The sequence below is a fragment of the Balaenoptera physalus genome, assembly GCF_965194825.1.
Source record: "Balaenoptera physalus genome assembly, chromosome: 13".
Lineage (NCBI taxonomy): Eukaryota > Metazoa > Chordata > Mammalia > Artiodactyla > Balaenopteridae > Balaenoptera > Balaenoptera physalus.
This window is the reverse complement of record NC_138892.1, coordinates 42,665,850-42,690,979: the sequence shown is the minus strand read 5'-3', so window position 1 is coordinate 42,690,979 and position 25,130 is coordinate 42,665,850. Positions and strand designations below refer to the sequence as shown.

The window sequence follows — 25,130 nt, the reverse complement described above, 5'->3', positions numbered from 1 at the left end:
TGGAAGTTAAGCCTGCCACCTGGCCACTTTAAGCTCCCCATGCCTCAGAATCAGTAGGTAAAGAAAGAACTTACTGTGCTGGCTTAGATAATTGATTCTAATTACCAAGGGGAAATTGGACTACTATTCCACAATGGTGGTAAGAAAGAAAATGTCTGGTTATCGGAGATCCCTAAGAGCATCTCTTAGGACTACCATGCCTTATGATTATAGTCAATAGAAAACTACAATAGCCCAACCAAGGCAGGACTATTACTGACTCAAACCCTTCAGAAACAAAAGTTTGGGTCACTCCACCAGGTAAAGAAAGAACTATGGCTATCTGAGGTGCTTGCAGACGTTAAAGGGAATACAAAATGGGTAGTGGAAGAAGGCATTTATAAATACCAGCTACCACTACATGACCAGTTACAGAAATGAGAATTATAATTAGTTATGAGTATTTTTTCCTAATTTTGTTATGAATATGTTTCTGTGTGTATGCATCAAATAACTGTTTTCTTCCCTCTCTTATCTCCTTGTCATATAACATAAGATACACTGACTTTACATTATAGTATTTAAGTACTGTTAAATATTTAAGTTATAGGATATCAAGGAGAGTGAACATCACCCAAGGACTTTGCAGCCTGCCCTGCAATTTCAGGCTTGCCAGCCCCCACAATCACGGGAGCCAATTCCTTAAAATAAAGCCACTCTTTCTTCCCCTCTCTCTTTCTGTATACATGTATATCCTATTGGTTCTGTTTCTCTGGAGAACCCTGACAAATACAATATGTATGTGTGCATTCATATCTTATCCATATAAATATAGATATATTTATCTCATCGTTCATTCTCACCACCTTCTGTGCTCTCCTTTGTATCTTCTTTATCACAAAAGCTAAAAGTATGAGAACTCCATTTTGCAAATATCTTTGCCCCTGGAATTCTGTATGTGATTTACATTCAGCAAATGCAATGCATCTGCACAATATTTGGAAGGCAGAAGAGAGACAGAAACAAGGTCATTTTTCTTCTGAGTGCAGTAGACACCTGGACTTTAACAGACATGAGGTTTTACAGTAATCACCAAATGCTCCCCTGCCAGTTCCCTATGTTGGTACTACCAGGCAGCCATAATCAGCAGCAGCAGTGACTAATCTGAAAGCTGAGAACAGCCTTCCAGGCTCTATACCTCCAGCTTTTCCAAAAAATTTTAAGAATCTAATTCCCCTTACTAATTTCCCTTTTGCTGTAAGTACCTATAGTGATCTGTTTTCCTCAATGAACCTGGTCTGACAAATTTTTTAAAAACTAAATATTTAAAATATATTGTACATTAGACAGTAATCAGTGCTGAGAAGAAAAAATTAGGAAGCGAGCAATTACATATGTCACAGTAGTAGGGAGAATTTTAGATAGGAATGACTGAGTCAAGATCTCAGTAACATGAAGGGGTGAGTTGCTCAAGTATCTAGAAGACCCTCTCAGGCAGAATAGGAAACAGCAAGCACAAGGACCCTAAGGCAGGAGTATGCGGCATGTTTAAAGAACAGCAAGGAGACTAATATGGCAAGTGGAATAAGGAAGAGAGCAGTTAGCAATGAGAACAGGAAGATAACTATGTTCCAAATCATAGAGAGCCTAATAGGACAGAAGGACTTTGACTTACACTCTGAATGAGATGGGAAGCTATCTGCAGAAAGGAGAGCAAAGAAATAACAGAATCTAACTTATGCAGGACCACTCTGGCTGCTGGCTGAGAACAGATTACAAATTGGAAGACTATTGCTATAATCCAGGCAAAAGACCATGGTGGCTTGTGCTAGAACAGTAGCAAGAGATGTGGTGAACAGTATCAAATTCTTTAAATACTTTGAATATAGAGTCAAAAGGATTTGTTGATGAACCAGATGTAGAGTGTGAATTTAAAGAGAAGCGGGGGGTAGGACTTCGGAGGTCTGTGCCCTGAGCAACTGGAAGAATGAAACTGCCACTAACAGATATGGAGTACATTATGGAAAGACTTGAAGAGGAAAGAGATGAATATCAGGAGCTCCTTTTGGATATATTCACTTTGAGATGCCAGTTAGACATCTGCATAGAGATATCAAGTAGAGAGTTGGACCTACAGATGTGAGGTTGAGGAGGAGCAGTCAGGCTAGAAATGTAAACTGAGAGTCAGCATATAGATGCAATTTAAAACCATAAGACTAGATGAGATCTCCTTGGGAATCAGTGTAGACAGAAAAGAGGACTGAGTTCAGAGCCCTGGGGTATTCAATATCAAAGAATCGATATTTATAGAATAAATGAATAAATCCCAATTTTTGCTTTTCAATTTTCAGGTCTATTCAACATAATTACCTTATGTAAAGACAAAATTACTCTATATAAAAAGCAATCTTGAGAAAGAAGAACAAAGCTGAAGGTATCATGCTCCCTGACTTCAGACTATACTGCAAATCTACAGTAGTCAAAACAGTATGGTACTGGAACAAAAACAGACACATAGATCAATGGAACAGAACAGGGAGCCCATAAATAAACCCACTCAACTATGGTCAATTAATCAACAAAGGAGGCGAGAATATACAATGGGGAAAAGAAAATCTCTTCAGTAAGTGGTGCTGGGAACATGACAGCTACATGTAAAGGAATAAAATCAGAACATTTCCTCACACCATATACAAAAATAATTAAAACCAAAATGTATTAAAGACCTAAATGTTAGACCAGAAAACATAAAACTCCTAGAAGAAAACACAAGCAGAACACTCTTTGACATAAATCGTAGCAATATTTTTTGGACCTGTCTCCTAAGGCAAAGAAAACAAAAGCAAAAATAAACAAATGGGACCTAATTAAACTTAAAAGGCTTTTGCACAGCAAAGGAAACCATTGACAAAATGAAAAGACAACCTACTGAATGGGAGAAAATATTTGCAAATGGGGTTAATCACTAAGGGGTTAATAAGCTCATACAACTCAATGTCACAAAAAGTAAAATAATACCACCCAATTAAAAACTGAGCAGAAGACCTGAATAGACATTTTTCTAAAGAAGACATACAGATGGCCAACTGGCACATGAAAATATGCTCAACATTGCAAATCATCAGAGAAATGCAAATCAAAACCACAAGATATCACCTCACAATCTGTCAGAATGGCTATTATCAAAAAGACCACAAGTAACAAATGCTGGTGAGAATGTGGAGAAAAGGGAATTCTTTTACACTACATGTAAAAGAATTCCAACTAATGGTGGGAATGTAAATTGGTGCAGCCACTAAGTAAAACAGTATGCAGGTTCCTCAAAAAACTAAAAACAGAACTACCATATGATCCAGCAATTCCACTCCTGGGTATACATCCAAAGAAAACAAAAACACTAATTTGAAAAGATACATGCACCCCCATGTTCACGGCAGCATTATTTACAATAGCCAAGATATGGAAGCAACCTAAGTATCCGTCAACAGATGAATGGATATGGTATATATACATACAATGGAATACTACTCAGCCACAAAAAAAGAATGAAATTTTGCCCTTTGCAGCAACATGGATGGACCTGGAGGGTATTATGCTCAGTGAAATAAGTAGACAGAGAAAGACAAATACTCTATGTTATCACTTATTGTGGAATCTAAAAAATAAAACAAACAAATGAACACAACAAAACAGAAACAGACTCACAGATATAGAGAACAAACTAGTGGTTACCAGTAGAGAGATGGAAATGGGAGGGGTAAGATAGGGATAGGGAATTAAGAGGTACAAACTACTATGCATAAAATAAGCTACAAGGATATATTGCACAGCACAGGGAATATAGCCAATATATTATAACGACTTTAAATGGAACATAAGCTTAAAAGTTTTGAATCACTATGTTGTACCCCTGAAATTAATATAATATTGTAAATCAACTACATTTCAATGAAAAAAATTTTAAATAAAATATACAATGACAAAAAAGGAAATTTCAAGTATTAGTCCAAACACCCTAAAAAAAAATTCAGCACTGAATATGATAACTGTAGTTTTTCTGTAGTTATCTTCATCAAATTAAGAAACTTCCCTTCTATTATAATTTTCGTGAAAAGTCTAATTTATATTTTTAATGACTGGGCACTAGTTTTTGTTAAGTACATTTACGACTCTATTGAAATGAATGCATGTATTTTTTCCTTTGCTATCTTTATGTGATTATATTGCTTGATTTATTGAATATTAAGCCTTTCTTGCATTTCTGGAATAAATCACACTGGAACATGGAAGAAAAAAGCAAACAAGACTCACACATAATACACACAGTAAAAATCAAATCATAACATGACTGAAAAAAGGGAGCAGTCCTCAAAAAACTCAAAATAGAACAACCAGGGATTCCCTGGTGGTGCAGTGGTTAAGAATCCACCTGCCAATGCAGGAGACATGGGTTCAAGCCCTGGTCCAGGAAGATCCCACATGCCACAGAGCAACTAAGCCTGTGCACCACAACTACTGAAGCCGGCGCTCTAGAGCCTGCGAGCCACAACTACTCAGCCCATGTGCCATAACCACTGAAGCCCGCATGCCTAAAGCCCGTGCTCTGCAGCAAGAGAAGCCATCGCAATGAGAAGCCTGTGCAACGAAGAGTAGCCCCCACTCGCCACAACTAGAGAAGCCACACACAGCAACGAAGACCCAACGCAGCCATAAATAAATAAATAAATAAATAAATAAATAAATAAATAAATAAATAAAAATTTATTAAAAATAAATAGAACAACCATATGATCTAGCAATTCCACTCCTGGGAAAATATCTGGAAAAAAATTAAGATGCTAATTCAAAAAGATCCATGCACCCAAATGTTCACAGCACCACTATTTACAATAGCCAAGATACTGCACTTGGGAGCAACCCAAGTGCCCATCAACAGATGACTAGATTAAGAATATGTGTGTGGTGTGTGTGTGTGTGTGTGTGTGTGTGTGTATATATATATATATATATATATATATATATATATATATATATATATATATACAATGGTGGTGTGTGTATATATATATGTGTGTGTGTGTTTACATACAATGGAATATTACTCAGCCATAAAAAGGATGAAATTCTGCTCTTTGCAGCAACATGGATGGACCTAGAGAATATCATGCTTATTGAAATGTCAGAAAGAGAAAGACATATAGTGTGTGATATCACTTACATGTGGAATCTGAAAAAGAATACAAGTAAATGTTTATCCAAAACAGAAGCAGACTCACAGATATAGAAAACAAACTTGTGGTTACCAAAGGGGAAAGAGAAGGGAGAAGGGACAAATTATGGGTATGGGATTAACAGATACAAACTACTATGTAGATACGCAACAGGATATACTGTATAACATAGGGAATTACAGCCATTATCTTGTAATAACCTATAATGGAATACAATCTGTAAAAATACTGAATCACTATGCTGTATACCTGAACATAATATTATAAATCAACTATACTTCAAAAAATAATAGTAATAAATTCAAAATTAAAAAGGGAGCAGGAAAAGAAAGATAAGTGCCCTAAATTCCTCACTGTTGAAAAAAGGGAGTTAAGATAAGAGACACTACTAACATATCAAGAAAGAAGTTTTTAGTATTTCTTTGAAATCAAACACTAGAACTAAAAACGTGTAACAAAAAATACTAGAGGGAGAAGGTGATTGACTGGAAGCTTAAGGTATAAGCATACTAATTTCCCCATCTTTCAGAGTTTAAAGCTAGAGACGTTTAAATGGTAATAGATCTGGGAATAAAAACGTATATTTTTTAAAGGTAAAACAGTAATTAAACACAGACCTAATGGTGGTAGGCCCTAGGGAGTAGGCTTGAAGAGAAGAAAGGCAGTCTCCTACTTTAACTCCTTTTAAACAGTGTATGTTGCTTCTATAACCAAAAAGAATGTCTAAGTTTTTTGTAAAAGAGTACAGTGCATCACAATCCTGAAGACTCCTTTCTCCAAATTGCCACGCTAGAGCTAGGCCTGCATCCCAATTTGAACATAATTACTAGCTAAATTCAAAGTTTAAAGAAGACTCTGTTCTCTCTTGTGTTCCTTTGTTATCAGTACTCTAGACATTGTTTAGGGAACTGGCGCCTCACTGTCTATTTACACTTTAACAAAGTTCCTAGAGAAAGAATTTTTATAAAAATCTTCTCTATTTTGGGCTTGAATTGTTATTTCAGTCACAGAAAGAACGAAGGAGCATCTACTAAGTAAGGCTAATGGCTTTAACATATGTCGTTTAACCATAACAACCTCATGACGCTATATTGAATGATGGCTGTCTCAGTTACAAGTTGTATACAATTAGGCTGTGGCTTACTATCTCACAGGATGCCCCAGAAGTTTTTTGTTTTGTTTTCTTAAATGCTTAAGTTATAAAAACAAATATTCTCTAAAGGCAGAATGCCTATCAATGAATACACCACACTTCTAAAGAATAGCACTACCTTCTTATCACTGGAAATTAGGACTAAATTCACCAATCTTAATCTCATTCATTGTCAATTTGATTAAAAAATTAGATTGCAAATAAGAGTAATTTGGTCTAGCTAGTGTGAACTAATCTACAGTATTTACACTAGGTTAAATCCTAAAGGAAAGTCTAATGTAATGAGAAATTAATTATACAAATGTGACAGGTCCCCGAAAGCAAGCTAGCACCAACATCTTATTCATAAGCAGTTTAAAAAGTATATATATATATATATATATATATATATATATATGCACGCACGCACGCGCGCACACACACACACACACACGGACTGCTTTATTAAAGTAGGCTGTCTATTCAAATGGCTTTCATCAAAATTATTGTAAAACAGTGTAGTACATATTTTTCATAAAGTATATTAATATTTTGGCACCTATGAATTAAGTTAAGATTGCCTCCATTCTAAAATATAACAACAACGATGATAATGATGGTAATAAGACTGGGAGGCAAGCAAAAAGCTGGAATGGGCAAGGGGGAAGCGGGATAGGAGTGTGCAGGGCAAATTATCCTACTGTGGCTGTACAACCCCAGGGAGACAGATGAGGAAGACATGTGTCAGGGAGACAGAGAGAAGAAACAGACTGAATGAGTCAGACCAAGTCTTGGAAGAGGGAAAGGCATTAAATTACCTAAGGATATAAAGATGAAAGGAAGGAAAATATCTGGATGACTCCTCCTATCTGGATTTCTCTGGAGTATGTAGGTATGTAGGTATTCTCAAAGCACTGCCCCTCCTAAAAAACCACCATTAAAATTACCTTATTTCACAAATATACTATGCCTATATGTATGTCTATTTCACAGTCATTATAATCTAGTTTGCATTTACCTAATGACTGCCTGACAACATATTAAAGCCCAATCAATTACTTAAATTCTGAACTAGAAGGGTGTCCAAATACTTTTTCTATCTCTGATTTGGCAAATTCATTAAACAGTTCAACTAGATGCACTGTTTTAGATAGATATATGTGTATATAGCTGTAATACTGTGATTTGTAAGAAATGTATGTATTTGGTCATTCAGATGACCAAATATATATATTTCAGATATATTTGGTCTTCATCCACAGTTCCTGGCTCACAGCTCCCAAAACCCTTGGAATCTTCTGAACAATAAGAATAATGGGATAATATTTGATCTCTTGTCCTCAGTTACTGAAAACTCTTCAGGGGAGGTGACTTGTGGATCCCACCCAAGGGTGGGGGCTAGTTGCTAGGAGACCCAATCATGTGATTAGAGAGTTGGAACTCTCAGTCCCACCCTTTGATTTCCAGGGAGGAGAGAAGGGCTTGAGATTGAATCAATATCCATTGGCCAATGATTTAGTCAATCATGACTATGTAACGAAGCTACCATAAAAACCCAAAAGGGCAGCATTTTGGTCCCCATTTTTCCCCCCCGAGAGCTTCTATATCTGGGAACCAGACTCTTCCCGGTGCTACCATGCTGGGCTCCAAGCTCCGCAAGGACAAACTCCTTCGCTCAGGACCTTGTGCTATGTGTATCTTTATCTGGCTGTTGATTCGTATCCTTTAATATCTATTTATAAAACATCAATAATCTAGTAAGTAAACAGATTTTTCTGAGTTCTATGAGCCATTCTGGCAAATTAACCAAACCCAAGAATGGGGTCATGGGAACCTCTGATTTATAGCCAGACAGTCAGAAGTCCAGGTAACACCTCAGACTTGCAACTGGCATCTGAAGTGGAGAATGGTCCTGTGGGACTGAGCCCTCTACCTGTGGAATCTGATTCTATCTCCAGGTATACAGTATCAGAAATCAGGAGAGAAAGGCCGTCCGGTGGGGGTAGGTTCTGTCATGGCGGCCTCGAGAGTCAATTCTAGGAACCCTGAGTCTGATACTCTCAAATCATGCCGGAATTGCAAGCATAGTTTGGCTGGTGATGCAAGAGTTCAGCAAAAATCAACGAAAGCATTAGGCCTGCAAGCCCTGCACTTGCCCAGCCTCGAGACCGAAGAAAGAGCCTGGAGTCAGTGACATAGACATCAATGGTTTAATGGATGGAGGAGCTTACATGTCCTGGAGCAACACTCCACGGTGTGCGGCAGACAGCGGGCAGGACATGGTAGTAGTCTTTGCTCCCAGGGCTCGGGGAGGTTACCGGTTATAAGGGGGAAATGACATCAGCTTGGCTCATCGGTTACCAGGGAAACAAGCAGAGGGGCACGTCCCTCACCGTCCCTTTGATAAGCTATCACGGTGGAGATGCTCTGATCTAAAGATTAGAACAATCACTAGCTGGGGCCGGAGGCAAGTATGTATTAGGAGGGAAGGTTGGTGATGTGAGTAGTGTGTAGATGAAGGAGGACTGGTCGGGCAGGGGTTGTACAGCAAGCAAGAGAAGAGCCATCTTGGGTGGCTTGATCATACAATTATTTATGTATTTCTATATATGCTGTATACTAGCAATGAAAATATTGGAAAATCAAATTTTAAAATAACATTTAAATAGTATAAAAAAACTTATGAATAATTTTAACAAAATATGTGCAAGCCCTGTTCACTTAAACCTACAAAACTTTGTTGAGAGAAATAAATGAAGGCCTATAAAAAAAAAAAAAAAAAAAAAGAAATCAGGAGAATTCTCAGACATCCTGCTGGTGTCAAAAAATTGCTTGTTGTAGCGGGGAAGCCTACACCCACACCCACACACACACAATGGCATCAGGTCTGGGAGCCCTTTTCAATTTTAATCATCCATACAAGTGACAAGGGTTACTTATAAAAAGCACAAAGAAAAATGTACTAAAGATTTTCTTGATCTGTTGCTTTACAAAATACACACTGTTTATGTAGAGTCCAGCCAAAAGGATACTGTAAGCACTTTGCCCAGAGGAAAACCAGTGTTAGTCTAAGTTCAGTGAAAATGAGGAAATCACTACTACCAAATTTCTGGCAAGGTACAAAACAAATTCCATTTCCCATTATCTCTGGACCAACCACTAATATACATAATTCATAAAATTTATGGTTTATAAACCCTTAATATCTACTGTTGCTTCATCATCAGTTATATTTCCTTTGTAGGGCTCAAAACACATTCATCAAATATTTATCTACGTCTTGTCCCATAGGAGGCACTGTTCTAGATTCTGGACATATAAAGAATACATATCCTGTCCTAGCTGAAAGAGAGAAAAATAAACTAGTATACTACTACGTAATGAGCCTATGACTAAGGAATGTGCATGCTGTTACCTTCAGCAGCACATGAGGATATTAAAATCAGACTTCTGGATGTGGTAGAGTGAGAGTACCCCCTGCCCTCCCCAAAAAACCCTTGCAAACCCCTTTATATTAAAAGCAAAAAAATTAACTACCAGAAGTAAGATATATAAATGAACCTAACTTGTATTAATTAATGAAGAACCTTTCATAAATATTTACAATCTAAAGCGTTTTCATATACAGCCTATTTTGAACTTAGGTTTATTTTTTTTAGGTTCATTTGTTTGCTTTTACGCTTAGTCACAAACAAAACTAGTTTACATTATTTTCCAATTGATATATAATTCTACAAAAGAACAAAGTAAAAAAGAGGGGCATCAGAGGAGATTGGTTCAAGATGGCGAAGTAGAAGGACGTGCTCTCACTCCCGCTTGCGAGAGCACCGGAATCACAACTAACTGCTAAACAATCATCGACAGGAAGACACTAGAACTCACCAAAAAAGATACCCCACATCCAAAGACAAAGGAGAAGCCACAATGAGATGGTAGGAGGGGTGCAATCACAATAAAATCAAATCCCATAACTGCTGGGTGGGTGACTCACAAACTGGAGAACACTTATACCACAGAAGTCTACCCACTAGAGTGACGGTTCTGAGCCCCACGTCAGGCTTCCCAACCTGGGGGCCCGGCAATGGGAGGAGGAATTCTTAGAGAATCAGACTTTGAAGGCTAGCAGGATTTGACTGCAGGACTTTGACAGGACTGGGGGAAACAGAGACTCCACACTTGGAGGGCACACACAAGGTAGTGTGCGCATTGGGACCCAGGGGAAGGAGCAGTGACCCCATAGGAGACTGAACCAGACCTACCTGCTAGTATTGGAGAGTCTCCTGCAGAGGTGAGGGGAGGCTGTGTCTCACCGTGAGGACAAGGACACTGGCAGCAGAAGTTCTGGGAAGTACTCCTTGGCGTGAGCCCTCCCAGAGTCTGCCATTAGCCCCACCAAAGAGCCCAAGTAGGCTCCAGTGCTGGGTCGCCTCAGGCCAAACAACCAATAGGGAGGGAACCCAGCCCCACCAATCAGCAGACAAGCGGATTAAAGTTTTACTGAGCTCTGCCCACCAGAGCAACAGCCAGCTCTACCCACCACCAGTCCCTCCCATCAGGAAACGTGCACAAGCCTCTTAGATAACCTCATCCAGCAGAGGGCAGACAACAGAAGCAAGAACTACAATCCTGCAGCCTGTGGAACAAAAACCACATTCACAGAAAGATAGACAAGATGAAAAGGCAGAGGGCTATGTACCAGATGAAGGAACAAGATAAAACCCCAGAAAGACAACTAAATGAAGTGCAAATTGGCAACCTTCCAGAAAAAGAATTCAGAATAATGATGGTGAAGATGATCCAGGACCTCGGAAAAAGAATGGAGGCAAAGATCAAGAAGATGCAAGAAATGTTTAACAAAGACTTAGAAGAATTAAAGAACAAACAGAGATGAACGATACAATAACTGAAATGAAAAATACACTAGAAGGAATCAATAGCAGAATAACTGAGGCAGAAGAACGGATAAGTGACCTGGAAGACAGAATGGTGGAATTCACTGCTGCGGAACAGACTAAAGAAAAAAGAATGAAAAGAAATGAAGACAGCCTAAGAGACCTCTGGGACAACATTAAACGCAACAACATTCGCATTATATGGGTTCCAGAAGGAGAAGAGAGAGAAAGGACCAGAGAAAATATTTGAAGAGATTATAGTCGAAAACTTCCCTAACATGGGAAAGGAAATAGCCACCCAAGCCCAGGAAGAGCAACGAGTCCCATACAGGATAAACCCAAGGAGAAACACGCCGAGACACATAGTAATCAAATTGGCAAAAATTAAAGACAAAGAAAAATTACTGAAAGCAGCAAGGGAAAATCAAATAACATACAAGGGAACTCCCATAAGGTTAACAGCTGATTTCTCAGCAGAAACTCTACAAGCCAGAAGGGAGTGGCATGACATATTTAAAGTGATGAAAGGGAAGAACCTACAACCAAGATTACTCTACCCGGCAAGGATCTCATTCAGATTCGACAAAGAAGTCAAAAGCTTGACAGACAAGCAAAAGCTAAGAGAATTCAGCACCACCAAACCAGCTCTACAACAAATGTTAAAGGAACTTCTCTAAGTGGGAAACACAAGAGAAGAAAAGGACCTACAAAAACAAACCCAAAACAATTAAGAAAATGGTCATAGGAACATACATATCGATAATTACCTTAAACGTGAATGGATTAAATGCTCCAACCAAAAGACACAGGCTTGCTGAATGGATACAAAAACAAACCCATATATATGCTGTCTACAAGAGACCCACTTCAGACCTAGGGACACATACAGACTGAAAGTAAGATACTCCATGCAAATGGAAATCAAAAGAAAGCTGGAGTAGCAATACTCATATCAGATAAAATAGACTTTAAAATAAAGAATGTTACAAGAGACAAGGAAGGACACTACACAACGAACAAGGGATCAATCCAAGAAGAAGATGTAACAATTATAAATATATATGCACCCAACATAGGAGCACCCCAATACACAAGGCAACTGCTAACAGCTATAAAAGAGGAAATCGACAGGAACACAATAATAGTAGAGGACTTTAACACCTCACTTACACCAATGGACAGATCATCCAAACAGAAAATTAAAAAGGAAACTCAAGCTTAAATGACACAATAGACCAGATAGATTTAGTTGATATTTATAGGACATTCCATCCAAAAACAGCTGATTACACTTTCTTCTCAAGTGCACACAGAACATTCTCCAGGATAGATCACATCTTGGGTCACAAATCAAGCCTCAGTAAATTTAAGAAAATTGAAGTCATATCAAGCATGTTTTCTGACCACAGCGCTATGAGATTAGAAATCAATTACAGGGAAAAAAATGTAAAAAACACAGGCACATGGAGGCTAAACAATACATTACTAAATAACCGAGATCACTGAAGAAATCAAAGAGAAAATCCAAAAATACCTAGAGACAAATGACAATGAAAACACAATGATCCACAACCTACGGGATGCAGCAAAAGCAGTTCTAAGAGGGAAGTTTATAGCAATACAATCCTACCTCAAGAAACAACAAACATCTCAAATAAACAATCTAACTTTACACCTAAAGGAACTACAGAAAGAAGAACAAACAAAACTCAAGTTAGTAGAAGGAAAGCAATCATAAAGATCAGAGCAGAAAGAAAGAAAACAATAGCAAAGATCAATAAAACTAAAAGCTGGTTCTTTGAGAAGATAAACAAAATTGATAAACCATTAACCAGACTCATCAAGAAAATGAGGGAGAGGACTCAAATCAATAAAATTAGAAAGAAAAAGGAGAAGTTACAACACACACTGCAGAAATACAAAGCATCCTAAGAGACTACTACAAGCAACTCTATGCCAATAAAATGGACAACCTGGAAGAAATGGACAAATTCTTAGAAAGGTATAACCTTCCAAGACTGAACCAGGAAGAAATAGAAAATATGCACAGACCAATCACAAGTAATGAAATTGAAACTGTGATTTAAAATCTTCCAACAAACAAGCCCAGTACCAGATGGCTTCACAGGTGAATTCTATGAAACATTTAGAGAAGAGCTAACACCCATCCTTCTCAAACTCTTCCAAAAATTTGCAGAGGAAGGAACACTCCCAAACTCATTCTATGAGACCACCATCACCCTGATACCAAACCAGACAAAGATACTACAAAAAAAAAGAAAATTACAGACCAATATCACTGATGAATTTAGATGCAAAAATCCTCAAGAAAATACTAGCAAACAGAATCCAACAACACATTAAAAGGATCATACACCACGATCAAGTGGGATTTATCCCAGGGATGCAAGGAGTCTTCAATATATGCAAATCAATCAATGTGATACACCATATTAACAAATTGAAGAAGAAAAACCATATAATCATCTCCATAGATGCAGTAAAAGCTTTTGACAAAATTCAACACCCATTTCTGATAAAAACTCTCCAGAAAGTGGACATAGAGGGAACCTACCTCAACATAATAAAGGCCATATATGACAAACCCACAGCAATCATCATTCTCAATGGTGAAAAACTGAAACCATTCCCTCTAAGATCAGGAGAGGTCCACTCTCACCACTATTATTCAACATAGTTTTGGAAGGCCTAGCCATGGCAATCAGGGAAGAAAAAGAAATAAAAGGAATACAAATTGGAAAAGAAGAAGTAAAACTGTCACTGTTTGCAGATGACATGATACTATAAATAGAGAATCCTAAAGATGCCACCAGAAAACTACTAGAGCTAATCAATGAATGTGGTAAAGTTGCAGGATACAAAATTAATGCACAGAAATCTCTTGCATTCCTATACATTAATGATGAAAAATCTGAAAGAGAAATTAAGGAAACACTCCCATTTACCACTGCAACAAAAAGAATAAAATACCTAGGAATAAACCTACCTAGGGAGACAAAAGACCTGTATGCAGAAAACTATAAGACACTGATGAAAGAAATTAAAGATGATACAAACAGATGGAGAGATATACCATGTTCTTGGATTGGAAGAATCAATATTGTGAAAATGACTATACTACCCCAAAGCAATCTACAGATTCAATGCAATCCCTATCAAATTACCAATGGCATTTTTTACAGAACTAGAACAAAAAAATCTTAAAATTTGTATGGAGACACAAAAGACCCCGAATAGCGAAAGCGGTCTTGAGGGAAAAAAGCGGAGCTGGAGGAATCAGACTCCCTGACTTCAAACTATACTACAAAGCTACCGTAATCAAGACAATATGGTACTGGCACAAAAACAGAAATATAGATCAATGTAACAGGATAGAAAGCCCAGAGATAAACCCACACACCTATGGTCAACTAATCTATGACAAAGGAGCAAGGATATACAATGGAGAAAAGACAGTCTCTTCAATAAGTGGTGCTGGGAAAACTGAACAGCTAAAAGAATGAAATCAGAACACTCCCTAACACCATACACAAAAATAAACTCAAAATGGATTAAAGACCTAAATGTAAGGCCAGACACTATAAAACTCTTAGAGGAAAACATAGGAAGAACACTCTTTGACATAAATCACAGCAAGATCTTTTTTGATCCACCTCCTAGAGTAATGGAAATAAAAACAAAAATAAGCAAATGGGACTTAATGAAACTTAAAAGCTTTTGCAAAGCAAAGGAAACTACAAACAAGAAGAAATATTTTCTCAGAATGGGAGAAAATATTTGCAAACAAATCAACGGACAAAGGATTAATCTCCAAAATACATAAACAGCTCATGCAGCTCAATATTAAAAAAACAAACAACCCAATCCAAAAATGGGCAGAAGACCTAAATAGACATTTCTCCAAAGACATACAGATGGCCAAGAAGCACATGAAAAGCTGCTCCACATCACTAATTATTAGAGAAATGCAAATCAAAACTACAGTGAGGTATCACCTCACACCAGTTAGAATGGGCATCATCTGAAAATCTACAAACAACAAATGCTGGAGAGGGTGTGGAGAAAAGGGAACCCTCTTGCACTGTTGGTGGGAATGTGAATTGATACAGCCACTATGGAGAACAGTATGGAGGTTCCTTAAAAAACTAAAAATAGAATTACCATATGATCCTGCAATCCCACTACTGGGCATACACCCAGCGAAAACCATAATTCAAAAAGACACATGCATCCCAGTGTTCACTGCAGCACTATTTACAATAGCCAGGTCATGGAAGCAACCTAAATGCCCATCGACAGACGAATGGATAAAGAAGATGTGGTACATTTATACAATGGAATATTACTCAAGCATAAAAAGGAACGAAATTGGGTCATTTGTAGAGACGTGGATGAATCTAGAGGCTGTCATACAGAGTGAAGTAAGTCAGAAAGAGAAAAACAAATATCTTATATTAACGCATATATGTGGAACCTAGAAAAATGGTACAGATGAACCGGTTTGCAGGGCAGAAATTAAGACATAGATGTAGAGAACAAACGTATGGAAACCAAGGGGGGAAAGTGGCAGCAGGGGTTGGTGGTGTGATGAATTGGGAGATTGGGATTGACATATATACACTAATATGTATAAAATGGATAACTAATAAGAACCTGCTGTATAAAAAAATAAATAAAATAAAATTCAAAAACAAAAAAAGTAAAAAAACAACTGAAGTAATATCAAATTACTACACAGTTTATTTTTCTTAAAAATGGGTGTGGAAAAGGGATAGATTAGAAAATTAATTTCCTAGTTTTAAAATAAACTTTAGTTACATCAAGATTCTATCATATGTATAAAACACTGGACATTTTGTGGAGTTGGATACAGAGAAGAAATTATTTATGAATTACAGAACATAACTCACTTAAAGTCATATAAGCTTCTCTAAAGATATCAAGCAACCCAACCTTCAGAAAGCTGCATTAAGACTCCTCTTACTATACATTCATACTTCCGCTTTTAAAACCTCAAGAGGAGAAAAAATCATACCAAAGTAAACTATGGAGCTTCATGTGTTTTAAAAGAAATAGCAAAATACAAATGAACTTATTTATTACAAAACAGAAATAGACTCACAGACACAGAAAACAAACTTGTGGTTACCAAAGGAGATAGTGGAGTGAGGGGGAGATAAATTAGGAGTTTTGGATTAACATATACACAGTACCATATATAAAATAGGTAAACAACAAGGGCCTATTCTATAGCACAGGGAACTATACTCAATATCTTGTAATAACCTATAATGGAAAAGAATCTGAAAAAGAATATATATATATGTATATATACATATATAACTGAATCACTTTGCTGTACACTTGAAACTATCACAACATTGTAAATTAACTATACTTCAATTAAAAAAAAAAAGAAATAATAGCAAAATAGCCCATAGAAACAGTAACCAACCCAGTAGCAACCAGACCAAGACACCCAGTCTGTAGTCTCTAAACAACATTTCTCATTAAAAGACACCACGGCTTCTTGAAGAAATGGCATATTCCAGATCTAAGACAACAAATGTACGAGATGAGCCTAGAGTATCTTGTATTCCAGAGAGCAAGAAAGCTATCAAAGACTACTGGAGTCACATAATGAAGACTCAGGAGCCAACTTGAAGGGGCTACCAATAGCCAAAGAAGGGAAAAGTTAAGTACTGAAAAAAATGAAATAAACTAAAGGGATATAGAAGCTCTGAACAGTGGATTTAAAAACTTGATTAACTGACCTATAAATTTCACTGCACCCAACTACCACAATATATTCTTTTCAAATATACATATTTCCAAATTTGACTACATGCTGGGCCAAAATGCAAGTCTCAAATAACTTGCAAAATGTTGAAAACATGCAGACTGATCTCTGACCACAATGCAATTAAGCTAGAAATCACTAACAAAAACTTAACTAGAAAATCTCCATGTATTTTGAAATTAATTAAATATACCTCTAAATAAGCTATGGATTAAAAAAGTAATCACAGTGGCAATTAGGAAGCAACAAGGAAAATTAAGTTTTTAACTAAATGATAATAAAAACGCTATTTATCAAAACTTGAGGTATGCAGAGAAAATTTATAGCTGTAAAAGGCAGTTTGAAAACTAAAGAACTAATCATCATTTCAAAAAATGTGAAAGAGGAGCAAATTAAATCTAAGAAAGTAAAGGAAGGAAACAAAAAAGCAGAAATAAATGACATAGAAAACTAAAATACAAAAAAGGAAATCAACAAAGTTAAAAATTAGTTCTTTGAAAAGAATAAAATTAATGAATGCTAGGTGAGACTAAACAAGGAAAAAGAGTAGAAATAATCAATATTATGATTGATAAAGAAGACAAAACAACAAATCCTCCAAACATTAAAAACATCCTAAAAGGAAATTATAAATACCTCTATACCAGTAAATTTGAAAATTTATAATGGACAAATTCCCAGAAAAATTCAACTTACTGAAACTTCTGCAAGAAGAAACAGAAAATCAAAATAGTCCTATTGAAACCATAATAAAAAAAAAACTTTCCAAAAAAGAAATATTATCTATTTATTAATGTATTCATTCACTTGTATTTTTCTATCATCTGGTACTTTGTTTGAAGAATGGTAATTAATACCTATTATAGTTCTATGTACCATACAAACAGATTATATTTGCTGAGATAGATGACAATGGTAAACTTCAAATATTTGGCTTCAAGAACCTAAAAAATCAAAATGACATACAAGGAGCTTATGAGTCTAATAACCACCAGAAACAAGAATGACAGTTTCCCCTCTCTACCTCCCACACACCCTCCTACAAAACATCTCAGAGACAACTTTAAACAAAAGGCTGCAAGACCCCAAATATGGGACATTTGTTTTGGAAAGCTTTGTTATGAACTTCCTGGCATAAACAGACATGCCAAATGTTTGAAAATGAATGAATGAACTTGAAAAATACATTCTCACACTAGTTCTAAAAAGGAACAGACAACAGCAAATAGACTCCATTTCTCCTCTAGTGCAGAGTTGTTTCCTCCTCTGTGCTCTCAAAGTGCTTCTAGCACAGAACTGATCACACTGTATTTCTAAATATTTGTTTACCCACCTGCCTCCTCCATTTAGATCCAAAGCTCCATGATGACATTCAATTTATACAAATTAATGAGTTGCCTGATAGGTGTCAGGCATATGCTACCTTCTGGAGAATCAAGGTGCACCAAACACACATGGTCCATGACCACCTGAGGTCATGTGAATCTTCTCATGGGAAATGATGCTTTAAGCTGAGACCTAAAGGATGAGTGGCAGTTAGCTACACAAAGAATGGCAAGAAACAAATTCCAAGAAGAGAATATGCATAAGCCTTAAGGCAGGAGACCAGTCATATATTTTTCAACATTTCCAGTAGCACTAACATATTGCATAGTAGATATATTACATTAGTGATAATCAGATGACTGAGGAGGAAGTGTGAAAGGATGGAAGAAAAAATTTAAGTCAATGTAAGAACAGCCCTATTTCATTCAAGTCTGTGTACTTTGGATTTGACAACTCACATTTAAACATGCTATTTAACTAGGCCTTCTTAAGAAATTAAAATAAACTACTGGTGAACCTGGGTCCATTCAGTAGTTGCTTCTCCTAGTCACTATAAGATAAGGTGGAAGAGAAGCAACTGGAGCAGGTAACATTTTGACGTTCCTCTGCTCCAGAAGAAAGTTCTCAAAACAATAATGTGTTAGATAGAAAAGAGCAAAATATTTCTTTCCATCACCTTACTTAACTGCCATTCTCTTCTTAAAAGTTTTTCTTGTACTCTAAGAATCCAACAAGGTCCAAATCTTTCTTACACCCACTAAATCAGCACTTTATAACATAGAGTGAATGATAATATCTGTAACTGTTCATAACACACACCTTGGGTTTTCACAGTAGCCAAAACTCAATTCCTAATTATGCAAACATGTATGACTGTAAAGGAGTGTAAATAACAAGACTAATGTTTCTGCCTACTAAAAGAAGTACATTAAAAAGTGGTGTGTCGCAAACGTGGAGAAACTGGAGTCTTTGTGCATTGTTGGTGGGAATGTAAAATGGTACAAACATTATAGAAAACAGTTGGTGGATCATCAAAAAAATTAAAAATAGAATTACTATCTGATTTAGCAATTCCACTTCTGGGTATATAGCCAAAACAACTTAAAGTAGGGTTTTGAACAGATATTTATACACCCATGTTCATAGCATCATTATTCACAATAGCTAAAACACAGAAGTGTACATTGATATATGAATGCACATACAAAGGAATATTATTCAGTCTTAAAAAAGAAGAAATTTCTGACACATGCTATGACATAGATGAACTTCGAGGACATTATGCTAAGTGAAATAAGCCAGTCACAAAAACAAACAAAAACTGTATGATTTCACTTATATGAGGTACTTAGAGCAGTCAAAATCATAGAGACAAAGTAGAATGGTGATTGCCAGGAGCTGGGGGAAGGGGAAATAGGGAGTTATTGTTTAATGAGTATAGAATTTCAATTTTGCAAGATGAAGAGAGTTCTGGAGATGAACAGTTGTATGGTTGCACAACAATATGAATGCACTTAACTGTATACTTAAAAATGGTTAAGATGGTAAATTTTGTTATGCATATTTTACCACAATTTTTTTAATTTAGGGGAAAAAGTGGTGTGCAGTTTTCCTATTTAGAAATACCATAATTAGAGATCAGATTTAAGACATATCAACCTTCCTCAAAGATGAATTTGTCTGGTTCTGTTTAGAAATAAATCAATCATGGTGGCATTGTGATCCCTTTCCATCATGCACTAGTTATTCACATTGAATCATTTAAACCTGATGATCTCTTGTCTCATTTGTGAGCAAATGACTATGCCTTTCCCATTAATAGGTTGTCTTAAATCTTTCAAGTAAACTGTGCTGTAAGTTTGCTGCTTCTTAAGGACTGCCCACAAATTAAGTAGTTCTAGAATGCTTAAAGTTTTAAAAGAAAAAAAAAAGCTTAAATAAAAACAAATTATAACACCTGAAAAAATGTGTTATGGTTAAAGAACATGAACAAGGTCCTAAGCCAATAACAGTTATAGCACTGAAATGCAGCATATTCCTATCTTGAGTTTCCAGTAAGAAATTCTGTCATTCCCACTGTGTCAATATGTACTATCTGCTGAAAAATTAACCATAAACTTATTTTTCTCTTTCCCTAGAGGAAAAAAAACTTAAGAAGCAGAAGAAAGCTTACTGTTTTGTTCTTCCTTCCAAATTTCTAAAGTATCCCCTCCTTACCCCCAAAAAAGCTGCTGAAAGAATAAGGGCAGAGTTCATAGAGAATGTAGCGGCTCTTTACAGAGTCAAGAGAAATATTTAGGGCATTTAAACAACATGTATTTTCTAAAAAGCTGATTCCCCACCAACTCATCTCCAAGAAAAAGAAAATTCGAAGTAGCATACTTTAAAGGTCAACATAGTATACCTCTTCATTCAACTCAAAAACAGAAGAACAGGGGTTTCCTTTGTGGCGCAGTGGTTGAGAGTCTGCCTGCCAATGCAGGGGACACGGGTTCGAGCCCTGGTCTGGGAGGATCCCACATGCCGTGGAGCAACTAGGCCCGTGAGCCACAACTACTGAGCCTGCACATCTGGAGCCTGTGCTCCGCAACAAGAGAGGCCGCGATAATGAGAGGCCCGTGCACCACGATGAAGAGTGGCCCCCATTTGCCGCAACTAGAGAAAGCCCTCGCACAGAAACGAAGACCCAACACAGCCAAAAATAAATAAATAAATAAATAAACCCAAAGTTAAAAAAAAAAAAACTATCAAATTATGAACTGATCTGTGAATTTAAAAAAAACAAAAAACAAAAAAACCCCAGAAGAACAGTTATGAATATGGCAAATTTTCTCAATGGAAAAGCATGATGACTCCATTTTTTAAAAAAAGGTTATGATGACTATAAAGTAATATGGAATAGAGACTATGATATACTAACTTCTTTTAGAACACAAAATACAATGTTTAGGTACTACAGTGAATTACAACCACTTGAAGTATATATGTAAACAATAAAGGACTGAGAGAAAAGAGAATGAAATGGCCTCTGAGGTGAATGAACCCTTTAATGTTGTTAACAGACTGTTCTTAAGATAAATAAAACTGGAGATAAATAAGTTATAGAAGAATGAAAATGTCCATAAACACCAAACCATGGACCCAATTAAAAACTGGCTATGAAAGCAATACAATAGCAGGCACAAAAATTTCAATGGATAAACTAAGCACAAAATAATTTAAACAATCTGTAAAGGATTGTAAATATTTGTTAGGAGTTGATAGGTTCAGCTCTGTTGGTCTTTTAGCATCTCATAACTATTGCTGGTACAACTACAAATTTAATCTGGAAAGCCAAATAAGAGTTGTAAGAAAAATCATTTATTAAATACAAAAGAAATGTCAGGGATTTTTCTGTATGCTTCCGTAAATCATCACTAATCTTCACACAAATCCTGAAAAATGGGTATAATAAGAAAGTCATGTTTTTATTTTAAAAACAGAGAAAGGACAACCAGGTATTAATGCCTCCTGGTAGACATATACACTACTGTGGAGTACTCCTGACCAAAAAAAAAAAAAGAAAAATCAAACCTCATTCATATCAAGCCTCTGGATCTAACTACAATTTATGGGAACTGAAGCTAACAGAAGAACACATTAAACGATACCATGGAGATTCAATCTGCAAACTCCAGACTGTGATAAACTACAAAACAACCAGGCTTCTTCAACAAATAAACTGACAAAGGAAAAAAAATGTAGGAAAAACCTATGGATTAATAGATACTCCAGAAGCATATAAGCCATTGCAGGGAATTCCCTGGCGGTCCAGTGGTTAGGACTCAGTGCTTTCACTGCCAGGACCAGTGTTCAATCCCTGGTCGGGGAACTAAGATCCTGCAAGCAACGTGGCACACCCAAAAAATAAAAAAGAAAGGCAGAAAGAGGCATATGAAACATTGCAGTGTATGAAGCTTATTTGAATCCTGATATAAATAAACTGTAAAAAAATTTCTCAATAAGAATTAACTGAACACTGGCTGGACATTTGATGTTATCAAGAAATTTTTCTTGCTATTTTACAGGTGTGAAAATATGATTTTTAAAAATATGTTTCTAAAAAAGAGTAAAGAGAAAAGAAAAAAAATATATAAAGTAATACAATCTCTGGAAATCTTTTAAAAAAGTGAAGAAAAAGAATATGCATTCACTATTTTTATCAACACATTTATTCAACACAACCATTAGTTAATAGTCAAAGAAAGTTCAAAATCTAAATTTAAGGTTATTTACTGCTGTACATATTACACAGTATAAATAATTTTACTGGGAAAGCAATAATCATTCTGTACAAATGGCAGCACTTTAAATAGATATGCTCTAAACAACTGAAAATTGATTTATTTGAACTTTAAAATATCTACTTTCAAATTGGAAAAAAATAATTTAAGACCACAATAAAATTAATTGCAGATCAACTATGAATTAAATATTTTAGTTCAAATTATGAGAGGGGGATTAAAAGTTGAATATTTCAAAAAAAAGTTGAATATTTACCTAATGCATGAAGAAATAATTTATCTTTGAAGGAGCATAAGAAATAAAGAAAAACGGTCAAATGTAATAACATTTTATACATTTAAAAAAATACAAATTATAAAGGGAAAACAAACTACAAAGTTAATGATTACAATGTACAAAGAATCCCTTCAAGCATATAAGATCTTAAGACCTCATTCATTTGGTCAATATTTTTGAGCACTTATGTCCAACCACTGTTCTAAAGGCTCAAGAAGAATTAGAGTAAGTGATTACCCTTGGAGGGGAGTTACTGACCAGCAGGGGGAATGAAAGAGCCTACTGGGGGCTGGAAACATTCTTTATCTTGAGTTGTGGTGACATGCGTGTATACATACATTTACATAAATAAACATTCATTGAGCTGTACACTTATGATTTGTGCACTTTAGTGTATGTTAAGTTGTATATCAATTTTTTTGTGAAAGCTTATTCATGTTGCCCTCCATTGTTGCTAACTGTTCTTATTTATACTATTTCAATTTGAATTCAAAGAACCTTCAAACAAATTTCTGGCATAACCAGAGTACTACTACATGTCTCACTGTGATGACAGATGTTTTAAGTAATTCAAGAGAAGAAAATAGGTGTATTCACTAAAAAGAATATTACTTTCATAGGCAAATACTCCAATCACTGGGCTCTATTCATCAATATATAGCACAAAAGTATTAACTGATTTTTTTTCAAATGTTTATTTCTCCATCAGCTACATAATTTGCTACCAGATATGAACTTAACTATTTTTCTCTACATCAGTGTTTCTCAACAGTCATTGGTGTACCAACGTCACAGTTTTTGCCATGTGCTACTAAAGTCTTCTGAGGAGAGACGGACTACAACATGGGATTGTGAGACCACTGGAGAATAAAAGGAGAATGTGGAAAGGAATTCACGTTTCATTCATTTAAAGCTCCTCCTTTTTCTTCTCACTCTCTAACTGCAGCTTCCTTTGGTGCACTGAGCAGTCTGAGCCTCTCCTGCCCTTGTTAATGTGCCTTTGCTCTAGTTTCTAGCTAATCTCATGCCCTTCTCCCATTTTTTCCCAAGCCAAACCTCTTGTCTCTTACATCATTTCTCTTACTCAGTTAAAGAGGTGGGCAGGAGTTGTTCCAGGAAAGCTGCCCTCCATTATAGGTCAAAGGGTATCAACCTTAAGGGAGAGGACAAGACTGTCCAGGACCTTTATCAATCTAGAGGGCTCAGTTGTAACTGGCAACGATTTTCTGATTAAATAATTTTTTACTGTTTTTTTTTTTTTTTTTGTCAAGTGGATGTGAATTTTAGTTTTAACCTAAAAACATGTGCCTTCTGGGAGAGATAAATTAGGAGTTTGGGATTAACACAGACACACTACTATATATAAGATAGATAATCAATAAGGACCTACTATAGCACAGGGAACTCTACTCAATATTCTGTAATAACCTATATGGGAAAAGAATCTGAAAAGAATAGATACATGTACATGTATAACTAAATCACTTTGCTGTACACCTGAAACTAACACAACATTGTAAGTCAACTATATTCCAATATAAAAATTTTTTAAAGAATATAAAAAAATAAAAACATGTGCCTTCTAAGTACCCTACCCACATTTAGATAAAGGTAAGACTGAAAAACAGATAATACCGTACTTATGTCAGGTAGAAAAATGAGATTCCAAATAGTGTCTTTCAACTGATCATTTTTGCACTGACTTCAATATTCACTCTACTCTGACACCACGTCTTTTATCACAATTGTGTAAAACTTATGACAGAGAGTTAACAGAAGTAGAGTAAAACTCAGAAGAAACACGAGACATTCTTGAATTAATGGAAAGATGCCATAGGTCAGATCACATTCTCAAAACACAGCTCCACGCATTAAAAGGCCATAATAAAATGACTAACACACAACAAACATTAGTTCTGACTGCAACACTGGAACTATAAAAGAATGACACCTTTTCAAAAAGAGTCATGTACCAAAATGTTCATTGCAGCTCTATTTACAATAGCCAGGACATGGAAGCAATCTAAATGTCCATCGACAGATGAATGGATAAAGAAGATGTGGCACATATATACAATGGAATATTACTCAGCCATAAAAAGAAATGAAATGGAGGTATTTGTAATGAGGTGGATAGAGTTAGAGTCTGTCATACAGAGTGAAGTAAGTCAGAAAGAGAAAAACAAATA

General features: G+C 36.1%; 2 protein-coding genes across 15 annotated transcripts in view; both read right to left on the bottom strand.

The window, feature by feature from the left end:
* OSBPL8 (oxysterol binding protein like 8) overlaps positions 1–25,130 on the bottom strand; it is a 196,692-nt gene that overhangs the window by 137,123 nt on the left and 34,439 nt on the right. The gene's annotated exons all lie outside the window — the stretch shown is intronic.
* Positions 1–25,130, bottom strand: part of BBS10 (Bardet-Biedl syndrome 10) — a 178,724-nt gene that overhangs the window by 145,581 nt on the left and 8,013 nt on the right. The window contains exon 2 of the mRNA XM_082418943.1: positions 22,753–24,892. The gene's annotated coding sequence lies outside the window, so the exon portion shown is untranslated. The remainder of the gene's footprint in view (positions 1–22,752; positions 24,893–25,130) is intronic.